A 6,519-nucleotide genomic window follows, 5' to 3' on the forward strand; every position below is an offset into this window, starting at 1 on the left:
TGTAAACTCACATTCCTTGTTCTTCTCATTACCTGCAGTACCTCACACTTATCCATATTAAATTGAATCTGTCACCTGTCTTCCCATTCTTCCAACCTGTCTCGGTCTTCCTGAAATCTTTAATAGTCTTCCTCACCATTTTTCCAAACCTCCTACTTTGTGTTATCAGCTAATTTTGAGGTTGTGTTCCTTATATCCAGGTCCAAATCACTTATATATACCAAGAACAGAAGTGGACCCAGCACTGACCCTGGTGAACTACACTTCCAAGCTTTCTCCAATGAGTGTGATGGAATACTCTCCACTTGCCTGGATGAGTGCAGCTCCAACAACACTGAAGAAGCTCAACACCATCCAGGACAAAGCAGCCCGCTTGATTGGCACCCCATCCACCACCCTAAACATTCACTCCCTTCACTACCGGCGCACCGTGACTGCAGTGTGTACCATCCACAGGATGCACTTGCCAAGGCTTCTTCGACAGTACTCTCAAACCCGCGACCTCTACCACCGAGAAGGACAAGAGCAGCAGGCACATGGGAACAACACCACCTGCACGTTCCCCTCCAAGTTCCCCTCCAAGTCACACACCATCCTGACTTGGAAATATATCGTCGTTCCTTCATCGTTGCTGGGTCAAAATCCTGGAGCTCCCTACCTAACACCACATGGACTGCAGCGGTTCAAGAAGGCGGCTCACCCCCACCTTCTCAAGGATAATTAGGGATGGGCAATAAATGCTGGCCTCGCCAGCGACGCCCACATCCCATGAACGAATTTTAAAAAATCAACAAAACATACATTAACCCTAAACTTTTGTTTCTTGTGTGTCAACCAACTTTCGATCCATGCTGCTACTTTTCTACCGTATACCTAAATTTTTCTAACCAGTGCCATGTGAGACGCCTTATTAAATTCCATCGGAAAATTCATACACACCACATCTATTGCATTCCCTATATCTAGCCAATTGGTCACTTCAAAAAAAAAATCTGTCAAACACGACTTTTCTTTGTCAGATCCATGCTAGCTGTCCTTGATTAACCCATTGATTTCTAAGTGCTGACTGATTTTATCTTTGCTCTTTAGATTCTTCCTCCACTAATGGGAAGCTGCTATAGTATTTATAGCTCCCATCATGTTCAGTGGTATCTGCTTACCTGTCAGTGTGAGGCTTGTTGCACTGTCCCCAATGGCTCCACTCTGACTGTGGTCAATAGGGACAGGTTTGCCATTGTTCATCTTCATAAACTTTCAAAGCATCTGCTTTTCCAGCAGTTTTCTTCGACGCTGAGCTCTGTATAAGGCATTGTTTGTGTTAAAAAGGCAATGGCTGAATTAATATGGGATCTGCTTTGCTTTTTTGGAAAGATAGATACTGAGTATAAGCCCTTTAACTTCATAAAATGTAAATGTTAACAATGCTCATTTGGAATTTCTACAGGGTTTCTCCCAATCTCTCGCTGTAACATCAGCAGAACATCGGTGGAAAGTCTGGGAAAACGACAGAAACTGTGGTTCTTGCCATTTCTCCGGGGTTTCCTCCGAAGTTATGGTGCGAGATCGGGAGAGCTTCTGCAGTATTTCTGCTCTACTGAATTTATTCATTGATTTCAATTTTGTTGGCTAACACTAAAAGATACATTATTAATTACATTTATTAATAAATTCAATAAATTCTTAGTAGGATTTGTTTTACGAACATACGAACAATGACGGACAGGAAAAGACCCACTGGCCATCCAGCCTGTCCCACACTATAAGAGCATAAGAGATAGGAGCAGGAGTAGGCCATTCAGCCCCTCGAGCCTGCTCTGCCATTTAGTGAGATCATGGCTGATCTGATTTTTACCTCAACTTCACTTTCATAAGAACATAAGAAATAGGAGCAGGAGTAGGCCAATCAGCCCCTCGAGCCTGCTCCGCCATTCAATAAGATCATGGCTGATCTGATCCTAACCTCAAGTCTAAATTCATGTCCAATTTCCTGCCCGCTCCCCGTAACCCCTAATTCCCTTTACTTCTAGGAAACTGTCTATTTCTGTTTTAAATTTATTTAATGATGTAGCTTCCACAGCTTCCTGGGGCAGCAAATTCCACAGACCTACTACCCTCTGAGTGAAGAAGTTTCTCCTCATCTCAGTTTTGAAAGAGCAGCCCCTTATTCTAAGATTATGCCCCCTAGTTCTAGTTTCACCCATCCTTGGGAATATCCTTACCGCATCCACCCGATCAAGCCCCTTCACAATCTTATATGTTTCAATAAGATCGCCTCTCATTCTTCTGAACTCCAATGAGTAGACTCCCAATCTACTCAACCTCTCCTCATATGTCCACCCCCTCATCCCCGGGATTAACCGAGTGAACCTTCTTTGTACTGCCTCGAGAGCAAGTATGTCTTTTCTTAAGTATGGAGACCAAAACTGTATGCAGTATTCCAGGTGCGGTCTCACCAATACCTTATATAACTGCAGCAATACCTCCCTGTTTTTATATTCTATCCCCCTAGCAATAAAAGCCAACATTCCGTTGGCCTTCTTGATCACCTGCTGCACCTGCAAACTAACTTTTTGATTTTCTTGCACTAGGACCCCCAGATCCCTTTGTACTGCAGTACTTTCCAGTTTCTCGCCATTAAGATAATAACTTGCTCTCCGATTTTTCCTGCCAAAGTGCATAACCTCACATTTTCCAATATTGTATTGCATCTGCCAAATCTCCGCCCACTCACCCAGCCTGTCTATATCCCCTTGTAGGTTTTTTATGTCCTCCTCACTCTCTACTTTCCCTCCCATCTTTGTATCATCTGCAAACTTTGATATGTTACACTCGGTCCCCTCCTCCAAATCGTTAATATAGATTGTAAAGAGTTGGGGACCCAGCACCAACCCCTGTGGAACACCACTGGCTACAGGTTGCCAGTCCGAGAATGTACCATTTATCCCAACTCTCTGCTTCCTGTTAGATAACCAATCCTCCACCCATGCCAGAATATTACCCCCAATCCAGTGATTCTTTATCTTGAGCAATAATCTTTTATGTGGCACCTTGTCGAATGCCTTCTGGAAGTCCAAATACACTACGTCCACTGGTTCCCCTTTATCCACCCTGTACGTTATATCCTCAAAGAACTCAAGCAAATTTGTCAGACATGACTTCCCCTTCGTAAAGCCATGCTAACTTTGTCCTATTAAATTATGTTTATCCAAATGTTCCGTTACTGTCTCCTTAATAATGGACTCCAAAATTTTACCCACCACAGATGTTAGGCTAACTGGTCTATAATTTCCAGCCTTCTGCCTACTACCCTTTTTAAATAAGCGTGTTACATTAGCAGTTTTCCAATCTGCCGGGACCTTTGCCGAGTCCAGAGAATTTTGGAAAATTATTACCAAAGCATCCAGAATCCCTACTGCCACTTCCCTCAAGACCCTAGGATGTAAGCCATCAGGTCCAGGGGATTTATCCGCCTTGAGTCCCATTAATTTACTGAGTACCAATTCCTTAGTGATTTTAATCGTATTTAACTCCTCCCCCCTAGAGCCCCCTGTTTGTCCAGTGTTGGGATATTCTTAGTGTCCTCTACCATAAAGACTGAAACAAAATATTTGTTCAGCATTTTTGCCATCTCCATGTTTCCCACCATTAATTTCCCGGTCTCATCCTCTAAAGGACCTACGTTTGCCTTAGCCACCCTTTTTCTTTTTATATCCTTTGACTCCCTTGCTGATCAAAAATTTGTCTCACTCAGCCTTGAATGTATTCAATGACTCAGCCTCCACAGCTTTTTGGGGTAAAGAATTCCAAAGATTCACGACCCTCTGGGAGAAGAAATTCCTCCTCATTTCCGTCTTAAACAGGCGACCCCTTATTCTGAGACTATGCCACCCTAGTTTTCGATTCCCCCATGAGGGGTAACATCCTCTCAGCATCTACCCTATCGAGTCCCCTCAGAATCTTGTATGTTTTAATAAGATCTCCTCTCATTCTTTGAAACTCCAATGAGTATAGACCCAACCTGTTCAATCTTTCCTCATAAGACAGCCCTTCCATTCCCGGAATCAACCTAGTGAACTTTCTCTGAACTGCCTCCAATGCAAGTATGTCTTTCCTTAAATAAGGGCACCAGAACTGTACGCAGTACTCCAGGTGTGGTCTCACCAGCACCCTGTGCAGTTGTAGCATGACTTCCCTGCTTTCATACTCCATCCCCCTAGAAATCCCCCACACAACTGCGCTGCCCTGTGCATCACAATATATATATTCCCCATCCCACCTGAAAGTCATGTAATTTCCTGGGAGTGGTAAAAAATCAGATAAGACCCGATTTTTTCAGATTAGTGAATAGAGATTAAAGGCTAGTCACAGGAAAAGTCAAAATACAGTGCCACTTCACCAGAAAAATGTCCCAATGCAATTAATTTCAGCTCATTTCTAAACAATATGTCATTAGGCATCTTGTGCCCCATACCTGGAGATCAAGGCAGGTGATCTGTGCAGAAGCTGTTTTCCAATTTCTGAGTGAGTCTGGAAGAAAATCAAGTCCTCGTCAAGCAGTAATCCCTGAAATATGAAGAGTTGGTGAGCGCATTATATATGTAATGATCAACTGCCTACCTTCACAATCCAAAAGTACTCACTAGTGAAGAACGATTGCTAAAGCCATGGGTTGACTCTTTATATATGGAGACTTGAATAATGTCACTGAAAATAATAAGCTCCTGAAATTTATGGCCCAGTCTGGACAGAAAGGTAAATAAGCATGCAGATTTTCCTGTTCCCCTCCCCCCATCCTGGTGTTGGCCAGGAGCAGTGGCCCCAGGGTACACTGTTCCTGACCAGGCCCAGGAGCATTGGGATATCCTCTCCTAGGCCATTACTATGGCCCAGGAGCACAGCCAGTGCACACTTGGCAAGGCCTAGCCCGGGCAGAAGGGACAATAAAGTGAGATGCAGTTACGTGTGGCTGCAGTATAGTGGTCATGAGACAGACTGCACAGGGTAATCTTGGTCTCCCAGGACTGACATTTTCACTTATCTTTCCATACTGGAAATTTCAGAGATATCAAAGAGGAAAAGAATTTACTAAGTGAACAACCCAAGTGAGTACATTGTTTTGCTGCCAACCATTAACCCATGGAAATTAGACTTTATGCAACTGCTATGAATTTGCCACCGTGATTAGGGAATAAACTCAATCACTATATTGGATCCTACAGTGCAGAGTTGGTCAGTATTAGTATGAAGTTAACATTAGTACACAGCTCCTGTACCATTAGATTCGCCAGTTTCCAATAGGCTCTTTTAAAAACATCAATCATCTTGATTCCTATAGATTTTCCTAATTCTCTGGTGGCAACAGCTTTTCTTACCTTTGGTAATGCAAAGTGCAGGATAATTGTCCAACAGAAAGAGAGCACTCTCACCATATTCCAGCCGTGTTATATTCTAGTAAAATGTATGTTGTCCTTTTACGTACTTTTGGATCTCCAAGAGTGGTGACTTTATGGAAGCAATGGCTTCCTCTGAAGACTTTGCTACCTTTTAAGCAACAGGCTTGTTGTTCTGTAAAGCTGCCTGGATGGCTGGAACGATTTTAGCTGGTTCACTTGTCCATGACTTCTTACATAATTCAGCCTACAAGAGAATAAATAAAACAATAAAAGATATCTGGGAAAGTGTGAAATGATTGTGACCAGGAAATTTGCATTTGATAGCACATTTAGGGCCAGAGAGTGAAGCTTCGAAGCATTTCACAGGTCTCCTAACCACTACTTCTTGGTTTTTCTCCCACTCCTTTAATCTTAGTGGTGTTCTGCATTATGACCCTTGGCCCTTCATCTAGATTTTTGAATGAAGCAGAGGGATTCATGAAAACATTTTTTTTAGGGACAGGATCAAACTATTAACCAATAAGTCCATCGCTTTTTGATTAATCAAATGCACTCACCTTCTCAGTATAATTAATTCCACGATCCCATGTTCCCAGTAGGGACACTGGGCACTAAATTGGGCCGTGTAGCGCCTATTGTTTCAGCGCTACACGGCCTCTCTGACATCCAAGATGGCGTCTTGGATGCGCACGCACGTTTCCTGCGTGACATGCGCCAGATGCCATCTTGGTATAGCAGTTAGCGCAGGCGCAGATAACGAACGCTGGAATCATGTAAAGTAGGGAGAAAATGGCTTCAATCAGTGTGCAATGCTGATTTAAAGTGACAGACGCCATTTTGGGACTTAACGCTCAACTCAACGCACAGTCTTAACCCCGACCATCTGAACGTGTCTTAGAGTGCTTGGAGGACCCCCGACCAGTGCTATTTAAAGGGACCACGCAGGATTTACAGGTTAGTGGCTAGATTATTGCTTCTGGCTGCCGAGACATTTGTAACTGTTTTTGGAGGTCTCCTAGACTTCAATACTAGGACGCAGGGACATAGCCTAACAGTCATCAGCGAACATCCCCATAGCCAGAAATGGGGATGTTCGCTGATGACTGCACAGTGTTCAGTTCCATTC

The 6,519-nt window shown here is 43.4% G+C and overlaps 1 long non-coding RNA gene across 1 annotated transcript; it reads right to left on the reverse strand.

Annotated features, from left to right (window-relative positions):
• Positions 1–1,214: 1,214 nt before the first annotated feature.
• On the reverse strand, positions 1,215–5,594 carry LOC137333360 (uncharacterized). The gene is made up of 3 exons (XR_010965876.1): positions 5,373–5,594; positions 4,472–4,527; positions 1,215–1,297 (listed from the first exon to the last, which is right to left on the reverse strand). It is a non-coding gene; the product is annotated as an uncharacterized lncRNA (long non-coding RNA).
• Positions 5,595–6,519: the final 925 nt, after the last annotated feature.

The sequence above is a fragment of the Heptranchias perlo genome, chromosome 16 (genome assembly GCF_035084215.1).
Source record: "Heptranchias perlo isolate sHepPer1 chromosome 16, sHepPer1.hap1, whole genome shotgun sequence".
Classification (NCBI taxonomy): Eukaryota; Metazoa; Chordata; class Chondrichthyes; order Hexanchiformes; family Hexanchidae; genus Heptranchias; species Heptranchias perlo.